The sequence below is a fragment of the Octopus bimaculoides genome, chromosome 13 (genome assembly GCF_046866305.1).
Source record: "Octopus bimaculoides isolate indiv1 chromosome 13, ASM4686630v1, whole genome shotgun sequence".
Classification (NCBI taxonomy): domain Eukaryota; kingdom Metazoa; phylum Mollusca; class Cephalopoda; order Octopoda; family Octopodidae; genus Octopus; species Octopus bimaculoides.
In genome coordinates, this window is record NC_142940.1 from 34,181,397 (window position 1) to 34,196,396 (window position 15,000).

At 36.8% G+C, this 15,000-nt stretch overlaps 1 long non-coding RNA gene across 1 annotated transcript in view; it reads right to left on the bottom strand.

The window, feature by feature from the left end:
• Positions 1–8,950: 8,950 nt before the first annotated feature.
• The window catches only part of LOC106872058 (uncharacterized), a 204,951-nt gene continuing 198,901 nt past the window's right edge, over positions 8,951–15,000 (bottom strand). The window contains exon 3 of the long non-coding RNA XR_001409732.3: positions 8,951–15,000. This exon is cut by the window's right edge and continues 839 nt beyond it. This is a non-coding gene — a long non-coding RNA (uncharacterized LOC106872058).

Consider the following 15,000-nt stretch of genomic DNA (forward strand, 5'->3'; position numbering starts at 1 on the left):
ATAAACATATATATATATATATATATATATATATATATATATAAACAGAACAAGAACGCAACGGAGGACAATGAAAATATACGGACAGATGGACGATACAAGGACGGACAGGAAAACTAGGACGGAACTTTCGTGGCTTTCTAGTCATCAGTCAAGCTTCCAATCATCATTACAGTTTCGGCCTGTTACACTTGAGACTGTTCAAAATTGGTAGGCCCCAAAAATCTTAGCTAAGGGCATTAAATTTTGGGAGGAAAGCGAGCGAATATGTTCGACAACACGGATATAAAAAAGAGAAAACGGAGAAAATGTTTCACGATTACAAATACAAGCAAGAATAACAACAGGTGTCTTTCGACTAAAAGGACAAGTTAAGTTATGCTGACCAGTGAAATGGAAGCCTTGCGGTTACAAACATAGATGAAGGTCAGGAGACATATATATATATGGGTGTCTGTGTGCGTCTTTGCTTGTGTGTCTGTGTTTGTCCTCTCAACATCGCTTGACAACCGATGCGTTCCCGTAACTTAGCGGTTGGGTGAAAGATGCCGATAGAATAAGTTCTAGGCTTACAAATTATAAGTCCTGAATTATAAGACGACGACGAAAAAGAAGAAGAAGAAGAAGAAGAAGAAGAAGAAGAAGAAGAAGAAGAAGAAGAAGAAGAAGAAGGAGGAAGAGGAGGAGGAGGAGGAGGAGAAGAAGAAGAAGAAGAAGAAGAAGAAGAAGGTTGTGGTGGAAGAAAACTTGGAGGAAGAAAATAATGATGGTGATGATGATGATACTAATTACAAAGACAATGACGATGATGATGATGGCGATTGCTTTAGTGGTTTTGCTACTGGTAGTTATAGTGGTGGTGGTGGTGGTGGTTTCAGTAGTGGTCCTGATACTGGCGGTGGCACTGGTTGTAGTAGTTGTGGTGGTGGAGGTTGCGATGGTGGTACTAAACCAGATGACAGATTAAGTCAACCGCTCAAGAACTCAGAACGTATAAGAGCCAAATATAACTTTAATACAAATATTACAAGACACCCCCCCCCCCCCGCCAAGTCCTACGTCCGATGAGATCCGACGATCCACCGCTTTGCAATGGTATGTTTGGTACAGTTGACCTCATTAAGATTTGAGCTCAGAAGAATATTAAGAATTGGAAGGCTTTTTAAACCAGCATCGTAAACACATGACCAATTCACCTCATACAATGGATATGGTGACAATTCGGAACATGTTAGCCGCAATGATAATGATGGTTGTGGTGGTTGTGGTGATGGTGATGATGATGATGATGACAATGGTGATGACGGTGGTGGTGGTAATTATCTTCATCATTATCGCTGCTGCAGTTGCTGCTGCTGATTACGATCTATTCGCTCTTGTCCGATGTTGGCTTACGGCATTATGGTAGAGGTGAGGCTCATGTTGCTGCTGCTGCTCATGATGGTGATGGTGATGGTGGTGGTGGTGGTAGGAGTGTTGATGACGACGGCGACAACGATGGTGGTGATGATGATGATGATGATGATGGTGGTGGTTCTGATTTTGGTGGTTGTAGCTTTGATGGTGATGATAATAATCCTTGCTACTCTAAGCACAAGGCCTGAAATATGGTGGGAGGTGACTAGTCGATTACATTGTCCCCAGTACTCAAATGGTACTCATTTTATCGACCTCGAAAGGATGAAAAGTAAAGTCGAGCTCGATGGGGCTTGAACTCAGAATGTAAAGACAGATGAAATGCTAGACATTTCGGCCGACGCGCTTAACGATTCAGCCAACACGCCGCCTTAATGGTGATGACAATAATGATAATGATTATCATTATCATGAAAATTCTGTGACTGTAAAACTTGATGCTGTTACTGATAATGATTATATTAAGATGATGATGATGCTAATAGTATCAGTAGGAAAACTTATCAAACATTTCGAACTTTTCTGAACTACTTTCATTTTCATTTTCATTGTTACCTTACCTTACGACGACGACGACGACGGCGACTACCACCGCCACCACCACTATCACAACGTCAACGGCAATAAGAACACTACCACCATAAAACAATAACACCTTGGTGACCAATGCCCTCACCTCTTGTACACACACGAAACTTAAGTGTAAATAGAACCGCTATCACACCCACCACCACCAACAACAACAACATGATCATCATCACCCTCACCACCACAACCACCTTCTCTACCACCAGCTTCTTTACCACTACTGTCTCTACCACCGCCACCACCACCACCACCACCACCACCACCATCACTATCATTGTCATCGTCGTCATCGTCATCGTCGTCGTCATCATCATCATCATCATCATCATCATCATTATCATCATCATCATCATCATCATCATCATCATTATCATCATCATCATCATCATCATCATCATCATCATCATCATCATTCTATTGATACGTTAATTATTTCGATTGATGCCATTGTTGACCTAAACTTCTCCAAAGTTGAAAACAAATGAAATTACCACCACCACCACCACCGCTACCACCACCGCCACCACCAAAACCACCACCAGCACCACTACCACCACCACCACCACTACCACAACAACCACGACTACCACCACAACCACCACTACCACCACAACTACTACTACTACTACTACTACTACTACTACTACTACTACTACTACTACTACTACTACTACTACTTTCTGTGCAGTCGTTAATGAGTGCAATAAAACAGATAAAGAACTTTGAAAGAGATAATGAAAGAAGTCATTTTTCTCCTTCTGCAATCTCTAACCTATAATTAAAGCCAATCTAATTGGTTATTAATTAATTTGAAATTAACTTCCTAAAGATAAAAGGTGACTGATAATAATATTGACATACCTTATTACTGGAGTCATTCTCACCAGTCAAGGAAACGCCCGTGTGGAGAAGGTAATATCAATAAGTCATCATACACACACACACACACACACGCACACACACACACATACGCACGCATGTACACAGACACACGTGTATATATATATATATACATATATATATATATATATATATATATATGTATATATATATATATATGTATATATATATATATGTATACTCACACACTTATGTATATGTATGCATATATAAGTACATATATGTGCATATATATGTGTGTTTATATATATATATATATGTATATATAAATGTACACACACGCGCACACACGCGCACGCACACACACACACACACATTGTATGTGTGCATGTTTCTTTTGTGCATGTGTAGTCTTCATTACACTTTCAAACTTACAAAGAAGCTTAACAATAACAACAAACATTATAATAGCGTATAAGATGATGAGAATGTAATGAAGATGAGGAGAATATTATGTTGATAATGATTCTGATTTGTTTATTTGAGACAAAGTCAACATATGAAAGTTTATTGTAAAAACAAATAGAATAAAAATAATAATAATAAAAGCAACGAAAGTACAAAAGAGTAAATTATATGTTTGATTGATTGATTTATCGCAAAGCGTTTATTAAGATGTAAATCATGGATTGTATAAGGGTTTTAAAAATATGTAACTGTATTAGAATGGCGAAATATATAATTTTCTCCGGATGGGACGAAAGGGGAAGTTAACTTCGGCGGGATTTGAACCCAGGCCGTAAAGAGACGGATATATAATAAATATATAATCTTTTCTACTCTAGACACAAAGCCCGAAATTTTGGGGGATGGGTGGGTGGGGGGCACTCGATTAGATCAACCAGTACGCAACTGGTACTTAATTTATCGACCCCGAAAGGATGAGAGCAAAATCGACCTCGGCGGAATTTGCACTCAGAACGTTATGACGGACGAAATACTGCAAGCATTTTACCCGGCCTGTTAACGAATCTGCCAGCTCGCTACCCTAAAATAAGTGTATAATAACGACGAAATGAATTCAGTTTCTCGTGCATTGAGAAAATAGTTTCCAACGGTTTTAGTATCATGTAAACATACGAGGAGGTGCTGAAAAGTTCCTGACTTTGGCTAAAAGAAAATACATGAGGATCAGTTAATTTTGATTGTATTCAGTATATTCCCCTCTCATATTCACACATTCAAGGCAGCTGTCCTTCAGCTCTTCTACTTCTTGTAAAAGAACTCACAAGTGTGTGCCTCCAGCCAGGCCTTTCGCGACACACCGCAAACCAGGAACTTTTCAGCACCTCCTCATATATAAGGCGGCGTGCGGGCATAATCATTACCACACCTACAAACCGCTTAGCGGCATTTTGTCCGTCTTTGCGTTCTGAGTTCAAATTCTGCCTTTCATTCTTTCGGGATCGATAAAAATAAGTACAAATTGAGCACTGAGGTTGATGTAATAGGGCGTGTCAATTTTAATAATTTACTAAAAATCTAATTTGGTAGTGAAATTATTGTGCTACCCCCAGACTTGAAATATATATACCAAAATGGATTAAAATAACTCTAAACTACATCAATTTTATCTTGAATTTTCAATATGATGTTGTTTTGAAACAGTAACTGAAAATTTATATGAAAAACTGATCACAAAATATCACTCTTATATTATCTTTTAATTGGTTAAATAAATCTTATATTATCTTTTAATTGGTTAAATGAAGTTTTACTCTTTTCAGATATTCATAAGATGTCAGCGCTGAAGACTAGAGGCCAGATGTCATCCCACCTCAGCCTGTTAATTGGTACAGAGAAAGATCTTTCTGTATCAGAGCTTCCAGCAGTGAGATACATTTTAAAACTTGGGTTACTTCGGGAACAACATTCCAAGGACAAAAAGAACTATATTTTTAAGGAGCTCATACATGATATAATACTCCATCTTCTGCGACAGTGGATAAAAGGTAATGCACATGCACAATTCAAACCGCCAGTGATCATACAGTGTCGAATGAGTTTTAACTCATGGGATTGTAGCGAAAAGCAGTATACACATCATTTGGTAAAGGAAACTTGGCAATGAAAAATGCTTTTCTACATTCACTTGATACATTGTTCGATTTTTAGAACTGCAAGTGTTCCATAGTTCAAAAGAAGATTGTTCTCCCACTGGTAAGAGAGGAAATCATTCCGGTATTGACTGTTGTTGTCCTCGTGCAAAGAAGATACCTTTTCTAAAGCTAAATTTCATAAGCTCACAGAGGACAAAGACAGGAGGCCAAGGCAGTATGCAAATGGGTTCAACTGATTATAAAGAAAGAGACAGATTAATATTGAAAAAAGGAAAGGTTTTGTCAGAGAGAGAGAGAGAGAGAGAGAGAGAGAGAGAGGGAAGAAAAGAAGAAAATGAAGAGTGAAGTCATGCAAAGAGAAGAACTGCACTGCCATGATGTTTATCAGTTGTTTGATAGTTCTTCTGAAGAAAATGAAGTAATGTCAGATGAAAATTCTAAAGAATTTTCTGAAATCATACCAAAGACAGGAAAATATAATACAAGAGACATTTCAAGCATTGCATTAGCTAGTATTGGTCACCATACTGGACTCTGTGACACTGCAACTGCCGCTTGGATAGATACAGGCCTCATCACTCAAGAGGATTATAGATCCTCTTGGTTATGATCACAATAAACTTAGAAGAGCGCACGAAAAAGTAATGAGTGAGATACTTTTCGTTTGATGGAAGAATAGAAGAAACCAAATTTCCATCTCTAATCAAAGAAGAGCACTACACTGTCTGCTCTGAGCCTGGTGGTCAATTTTTGTTTTATTTTACCCCTGAAGTTGAAGTGGAAGGGAAAAAAATGCAGAGGTAATTGCTGATGATCGCTGGCTTCAAGAGAGAGGGCTTGAAAATTCAGTGCTGGTTATTGGGGTGGGAGATTCAACAGCAGTGAATACTGGCTGAAAGAAAGATGTAATGAGTTATTTAGAGAAAAAACTTGAAAGAAAACTTATTTGAATTGTATGTGATTTACATACAGGTGAGCTACCTTTTCGTTACCTCATTCAAGAAATCGATAGTCCTACAAAAAGCAATAAATGGTCAGGTCCTCTTGGCAACATGGATGAAACAACACAACTAGAAATAAATACAAACTTTCCAAAGATTGAAGTAGGCCCTTCCATTCCAGTGTTGCCAGAAGAAACTGTTAAAGATCACAGCACAGATCAGTCTTATGCTTATCGCATTGCTCAAGCAATAAGATTAGGTGAAGTACCTTCGTCATTGGTTCTGTTGGAGATTGGACCTGTTAGTCACAGCCGTTGGTTAACTACAGCTCTGCGCTTCTGCAGGATTTGGATTTCCCGGTAGCAATTGAAGGGAAAGGCTATGAAAAATTTGAGATTAATTGTTGAATTTATAGTTGATGTCTATCTTGCCAACTGGCTCGATGGCCCCAATCACCTTTTGTTTTAATTGCAGCTTGTAAGAACATAAAATAAGTTGGTGAAGGATAACGTGTTACCTGTGGTGAGGAGGTCCGCATGATATGCTCGATCAGAAGCAGTGTTGCAAGCAATGCTTTCCAGCCAATGTTCAAAACTTCGTACTGAGGCTATAGAAACCACTCTAAGAGTTACAGGTACCACATTTAAAGATGACCAGTTGGAAGACTGCTCATTTAGTCAAGGAAAAGTTGCCCAATTAAATTCAATGCCACCAGGCTGTTTGAGTTGGTTGACTTGAGTTCTAAAGTCTTGGAACCACCATTGACAACATCATTAACTAGGAAGAATCTAAAAAGCTTTAAAGACACATCAATGATTGTACCAAAATGGCCATCACACACACACAAAGTGTTGAGAGGTGTGTTAAAATAGCCACTGAAGCTGCGAGTCATGTTTACAGTCACGAGAAGCGAAAGGATCACATCAAAGCACAAGCAGTCAACCGACAACTGATGAAAAGAAACCACAGCAAGAAGAATGTGAAGGCTTTGACTACTTCCAAATAGTATATTGGAATGTATTATGGTATATATGAAACTGGAAACAGAAAGGTGCTGGTGAAAACCAATTATGTTCAAAATTCTCAAAACATATTTCAAACTCATATTCGTGTAGTTAAGAGTTATTTAAAATTGTTTTTGTTTCCTGAATTTCGTTTTATATGCTAAAAGGCAACAATAAATTATTACCAAAATTAAAGATTATGAACTTTCTTATTTACTCCCCAAAATTGACACACCTTATTGATGCAATCGACTCATGCCTCCCCGCAAATTGCTGGCCTTGTGCCAAAATTTGAAACGAATTTAAATAAATGTATTTAATAATGGCTTTATCGACCCCGGTTGGGTATAAGAGAAACTTGACCTCAACGGGATTTTAACTCAAGGCATAAGGCATCGGAGGTAAATATAGAGCAATGACCAAATAAATACATTTTTTCACGAAGAAAATCATTTCCAGAGTCATATTTGTTGAAATACTCACTTCAAATAGAGGGCTGGTTGTTGTTTATCAGCGACACATTAGCCATGAATGAGATCTATGATCTGACGCATTCAAGCTGTCACCTTTAAATTATATAAGGTGTACCTTGGACTACACTATTTTATACGGCCATCTTATTTTTAAGACGATAGAATTGAATTAGTTGGGGGATGTATGATTATATCGTTCAGGTTGAGTGATCATCAAGAATCTCTTTCGGAGTCTGGTCTTCAGGGCTTAGGTGAAATTAGTTGCTTAAATATTAAGATTGTTTAAATTGTACCACCCTGTTTCACAACTACATCGCTGAATGTTACATCAGCGCTTACCACCTGACTATATCCTGCCACAAAGTCACAAGATGTCAGATGTAACCGTTATTTCTGAAGTTGTTCACAGTGAATCTCCTATCACGTCAATCCCTATATTGTGGAACTCATCTACGAGCTGCCATGTAATGTAGTTGTTTAGTCTGCCCCCTCGTCCAGTCTCCACTATTAAATACAAAATACATAGTTCCATGTCCTGCTGCGTCTCTGTACAGGATATCTTGTTTCACATAACGGCCCTGTAACGTGAGAAAATGAACAAATAAGTCACTTTCCTAAATTCTCGCTGCAATCGTGTGATGATTTCATTTCAGAACGTTCTTTTTTTAATTACATACTAACAGAGATACCCAGCGTTGCTCAGGATTAAAATGGCATAGTATGTAAATATATTACAGTTACGTTGAAACAGGTGATACGGGAAAGTGTAACATTGACGATAAAATACTTGTGGAGTAAATAATGGGCTAATTCGACAAAGCGACATGTCATGCATCCATTTGGAGTATTCCAAGCCCTAACTTGTCATGGAAAATTGGGGGTGGGGGTATGTGAATGCCTTTGCTGATGTTGGGAAAGTCTCATTTCGCTTCTGTCTTGAGACTCCATTTGATGTGCTTCAGTATGCCTTTGCTGATCTTGAGAAAGTCTCATTTCCCATCTCTCTTGTCACTCCATCTGACGTGCTACAGAATGCCTTTGCTGATCTTGGGAAAGTCTTATCTGCCTTCTCTCTTGAGACTCCATTTGACGTGCTGCAGGATGCGTTTGCTGATCTTGGGAAAATCTCATCTCCCTTCTCTATCGAGACTCCATTAATTTAAGGGTAAATATGTAATTGTAAATACCTTGCAACCTTGCAACTGCTGCGATAATTATGAACTGGTAATTGAACGGTAAATGTGTATTTTTATATCCCTTGGACCTGCCATCTAATTGTTTTTTGTTTCACCTCCAGCCGTTCGTTATGTCATTCGACACACATACACTGACACACCATTCCGCTGTCATGGCGGTAAAGAAGAAAAGTTGCCGATGCGTAGTGTTGTTCACATTAGGATATAAATTATTCATTTATTTATCACAGTAGAATGAAAAGTGAAAGAATAAAAGTGTAGCAATATTATAGGCTTAGAATGAAAAGTAAAAGAATAAAAGTGAAACAGTATTATGACATTGCAATATAAATCTTATTCTTTCGCTTTTGGAACGTAATACCAAACCAGTACCAATGTTATATTGTTTTAATCCAAATGGAAAAAAATTACATGTTGACTCTCATCGGGTCTGATACTATTACCATGTAAAGTTTGATTTGATTTGATCGAGCCATTTGAGAATGCATAAGAAACAGACAGACAAAGAATCTTACATATATAGACAAGGAAGTCAGAACTTGCAGACTCCGTTTGAGTGTATAAAGCTCTAGAAGAAAATAGCTTGAGTGAAAAAACTTGAGCCGCTTTAGGATAGCTTTTTCGAACGCATGACTGCTCAGTGGCGTGGTTGAAATTTCATTGGTTTGTAATAAAGGCTTATCGGCTGTATGTGGCCCATATCAGTCGTACTATGCATGCACGACCGCACGCACAACGTGTTTTGATAGAGGGAGAAATGTAAATAGAGTATTTAAATAGACGGGGTGCAAAAAATTTAAAATAAGTAATGTTGTAGGGAGAACGTACAAATAACGTAAAGACAAAGATATTTACGCACGACAAAACTGAAATACACTGAAGTCAATTTTTAGGCAGATGTGGCAAAACTGAATTAAAACACATTGGGTGAACAAAAATTAAAAATAACTAAAATATTTTTCAGGGAGAACGTACAAAAACCGTATCAACAGAGATTTTTACGCACGACTAATTGAAATACACAGAAGACAATTTGTAGACTAATTGAAATAGACGGAACACAATTAGTGTGTGAGTGAGTTGAAGAGGGGGAGGGAGAGAGAGAGAGAGAGAGAGAGAGAGAGAGAGGGAGAGAGAGAAAGAGAGAGAGAGAGAGAGAAAGAGAGAGAGAGATAGAGAAAGAAAGAGAGAGAGAGAGAGAGAGAGAGAGAGAGAGAGAGAGAGAGAGAGTGTGAAAGAAACAGACATAGACAATAAGAGAGGAAACATTACAGAAGGTGAGAGAGAATATGTGTAAGCAAGAGAAACAGAGAATGAGGAAAAGAGAGAGAAGAGAGAAATAAAGCAAAAAAGGGAGAGAATCGGTTGAAAACTGCATAAGTTTTTAGAGAAAAACCCGTGTAAAACACCGTTTTCCCGGTTTCTCGCTCTGGGCCGTTATAGTGCATGACCATCATTGGCGCATAAGTAATGTGCGTGTGTAAAGTTCGGTGAAAATCGGTTGAAAACTGTAGAAATGCATAGGTACTACACACACAACATGCACAGACATCCTTTGTTATATATATATATTACAACTACCTAACATTTATTCTTTCAGTTAGGTTCCCGTATCTAGAATTCATCTTTTGCCAATAGCACTAGCAAAGCCCGGGACTAGATTTCGACTTTTGTTGCTGATATAAAAATATTTTTTAATCATTTTCGTTCGGCGAAAGATGCGTGAATGTTGTTGTTTTTGTTGTTCTTGTAGATATCAAACATGTCTGTGAATTATATATATTAGTCTTATTGTCTATAGAAGCTTCATTATGTTTTCTTTTAAAATGTGTGAATTTTTCGTAAAGATTTTAAAGAATTTTTGTTTATCGTTTTTACAAGATTTGTTTTCTTGTGTTCAGGGATATCTGTTATGTAGACATAATTAATGTTTATCATTGTTTTGACACGACCTCTTACTGCTACACCAGAAAAAGAAGGCACTTTTAAAACTTTGTCGAAGTCATAGATATTTTTTAAATGATATAAATACGTAAAGGACAGATCTTATTGTCAACTTCAAGAAAAGAGGTGGGCTATACTTTTGAGCAGCTCCTGTTTGAAAATAACGAGAAGGAAAATTGTTTATTTAGTAAACGTGACAAAAGTTCCGATATTTTCAACGTGAGACTACGCAAATCTATCTATAACAAAGTAATAATAATAATAATAATAATAATGATAATAATGATAATAATAATAATAATTAAAAATAAATAAATAATAATAATAATAATAATAATAATAATAATAATAATAATAATAATAATAATCCTTTCTACTATAGCTACAAGGCCTGAAATTTTGGGGAGGGGGCTAGTCGATTGCATCGACCCCAATGTTTCACTCGTCCTTAATTTATCAACCCCGAAAGGATAAAGGGCAAATTAGTCCTCGATGGAATTTGAACAACAACAACAACAACAACAACAACAACGACTACATTATCATCAACAACAACAATAATAATAAAGAGACAAAAGGTTTCATATTAGTGGCACCAGACGAAAGCTTGCTTACCACAAACTACCAGGTTGACGTTCTTCAAAACAGTTCTGACTCTAAATGCAGATTCTGCGACACATTTGATGAAACAATAGAACATCTTGTCTCGGGATGTCCTGTGCTGACACCAAACGAATTAAAAAATCGCCACGTTATGTTAGGACAGTATTTGTATTGGAAAAACACTACAAAATCAACACTTCTGCTTACTGGTATGAACATCATCCTGAGCAAGTCGCTGAAGGTAAAAATGTCATTATCCTCTGAAATTTTCTAAGCCAACACTGACAAAACTACTCGACCAGACATAGTCATTAAAGACAAAAAAGAAAATATTTGTAGACTTATAGAGGTAAGGGTTACCACTGATAAAAATATATCTGTAAAGGAATTTGACAAACTGAATAAATATAATGACTTGGAAATTGAAATACAAAAGATGTGGCATCTTAAAGCAAGAACTGTTCCTGTTATTGTGGGTGCCCCAGGTATGATAAGAAAGGGATGTCAAAAACATCTAGATAATATCCCAGAAGAACCATGTCACAGAGAAATCCAAAAGATTGTGTTGACAAGTACTACCCACATCCTTAGCAAAACCCTATCAATTTAAATGTATGTGTTGTATTACATGAAGATATTTTGTTACTGCTCCTGTCACTTCCCCCGCCCCAAGCTTTCAGTCATACTGTTACATTTCCTACCCTTCACTCGCCCTAAGATGCTTGATATGTCTCGACAAAGATTGTAACAAACATGCAGGTTAAAAGTAAATAATAATAATATTAATAATAATAATAATAATAATAATAATAATAATAATAATAATAATAATAATAATAATAATAATAATAATAATGATAATAATTTCATTTATTTGCCACGTGGGCGAAGGGTGAGGGGTACAATACATAGACAGACATAAAGTGTGGGGGTTTACATATAATAATGAAATGATAGATAAAAATAAATAAATAAATAAATAGATAAATAAGAAGAAAGAAAAATAGTATACACGGTATACACTAGGAAAGAGGAGACATATGCATAGCATACAGAGGTACAAAAAGTGGTGTGGGGGGGTGATAGAGATGTGGCCCTCCTGATACAGGAATGACTCTAGGGATAATCGAGAAACCCCTACCGTCCGAGATTTTCCTGAAACCCTATGAGCAAGTGTCCTCTCCAATTCTTTCTCTCCAACTCACAGGTCTACATTTAGAGAGATACCATCGACTCTTGCCATTTTCGCAACTTTCACCCACGTCTCGATAAATTCACTCGAGGACAGCACTTCCCTCTCCACTCTCAATTTCCTTTTCTAGTGAAACTTGAAAAAGTCAATGAGAGCTCTACTAAAGAGGAATAATAATAATAATAATAATAATAATAATAATAATAATAATAATAATAATAATAATAATAATAATAATAATAATTCTTTCTAAAGGCCAACGATTTTGAGGGGAGGGGTAAGTCGATTACATCAACCCCAGTGCTCAAATGGTACTTATTTTATCGATTCCGAAAAGATGAAATCCAAAGCTGACTTCAGCGACATTTGAACTCGGAACAACAATGACAAAAAAAAAAAAAACAAACAAGCAACAAAACCCCCAGAAATAACAATAATTATAATCCTTTCTATAAAAGGTACAAGACTGATTTTGGGGTGGGGTGGAGGGGACTAGTTGATTACGTCGAGCCCAGTGTTTTTCACTGGTACTTAATTTATTGACCCCGAAAGGATGAAAGGCAAAGTCGACCACAGTGGAATTTGAACTCAGAACGTAGAGACGGACAAAATGCTGCTAAGCATTTGCTCGGCGTTCGAACAATTCTGCCAGCTCACAACAACAACAACAACAACAACAATAATAATAATAATAATAATAATAATAATAATAATAATAATAATAATAATAATAATAATAATAATAATAATAATAATAATAGTATTCTTCCATATGTTACTTATGTCATTAACATATTCGGGGAATTTCAACTGGAAGTGAGCGAATGTAGTTAAAGAACTTCCGGCGGCAAGATAGTGTCATGTGTCCGACTAAGATATTATGTGATACATTATTAACAGTTAGTCTTATGTTAGATGTTGGCCCAACTCTCAACATCAGCTTACTCGCTGCTACTATCCATTTTGAAAGATCGTATTTCTCATTATCTTTATAGAGGTATTCACAGATATAGCGTGTAAATAATAGCAGGGATATTCTATCTCTCTCTCAGATAGCATACCATCCACCTTTTATCTAAATACTACTGCAGTCGCAAATAATAATTGTTACACACACACACACACACACACACACACACACACACACACACACACGTACGCGCGCACACGCAAGTGCCACTGATATTATGTTATATGAATCTTGCGAAATAGTTTTCCGAATTGGATTTAATTGAATTCCCCAAGTAAAACGATTCTTTATTACAAATCTACTTGGTATTAACCTCAAGTACAGATATTCGATAAGTAGAGACACCCTCAACAATATCCCTTATCATTTGTTCAATATGTCAGTATTCCTGCTTGTTTTTACTATCTGTTGTCCATGAAACACAGTAATAATGTTGAGCAGCTTCTCTTGCCTCAAACAGGATTCAGTGTGCCATCTGTCAACGTAGTTCATTGTGAGGAGCCCCACATTAGCAATCAAATCGTCACTAGTTTGTATTCTGTTTCCAAGACTGCAGTAACCCTATGACCCTTAATCTTAAACGGTCCACTAAGAATAATTAGTCCTCGTAATTGTAAGCAATTGTACATTCATAACCTACAGTTAATAAAATCACCTTTATAACATCTCTTGGAATCATATATAAAAATGTTGTGCCATCCAGAAGTGACATGATTATAGCACTGTCAGATCTCAGAAGTTGCTATTTTCTCTTGAAGAAATATAAAAGTATCTCGAGATGAATGCAGTGTATACTTTGAATCGAAATCTACAAAACACTAACCTCTAACATCGTCTGATTTATACCTCTATTGAAATTGTGGTTAAATGTGAATTTTTGAAGGTTTGCAATGATGTTTGCGTGTTCTGATATGGCAACTCCTGAATCAATTCGCTGTCTTCAAAATATATAAGTAAATAATAATCATAAGTGTTCGCCGTGTATTGGAAATAGAAAATAGTATAATACTGGGGCATATAACCGCCCCACGTCGACAGAAAATATATGGGTATCAGTACGCGTGGGAATCGAATCCACACCCCTTATTTTCACGTTTAGTGTGCTGACCCACGCGCACAAATACCCAATCTAGTTTTGTAGAGGGATTATATACCCCAATATTTTTCTATTTTCTATTGCCAATATACAGCGAACTTAAGCTAAAGCTTATAATTATTTACAGAACTTTCACTCGTTACTGTTTCTTAATTTAACGCAGAATATCATTTATGTTTGGTTCTCCAGCTTCAATCTCAATTTATGTCTCAAGATGTTATTAACCACACTAAAATAATTCTATAGAATCCTATTGAAAACCCAAAGTAGAATGTCTAAACAGAACTGTATGGTGATCAATAACATTTGCTTTTCGTACAAGAAATCTACCAGAGATACGATGGAGTGCCTTCTTAGAGGAATCGCTCCTTGTAATTCGGCCTGACTTTTGCATGCGTCTCCTGAAAAACGGCTAAATTTTGAGCGCCCCACATCAACGGGACAGACTTAATCAGGATGACTGCTTGAAGCTAGAGAAACTTTGCTCTGATGGTTTCATCCAAACGATAAATGCAAGGGGAAGGTCGACCGTATTAAACTGAGGTTACTCATCACAATGCTCATATCAAATACTGAGATAATCGAAATGTCATAGTCTTCACTAAAGATAAAACGCC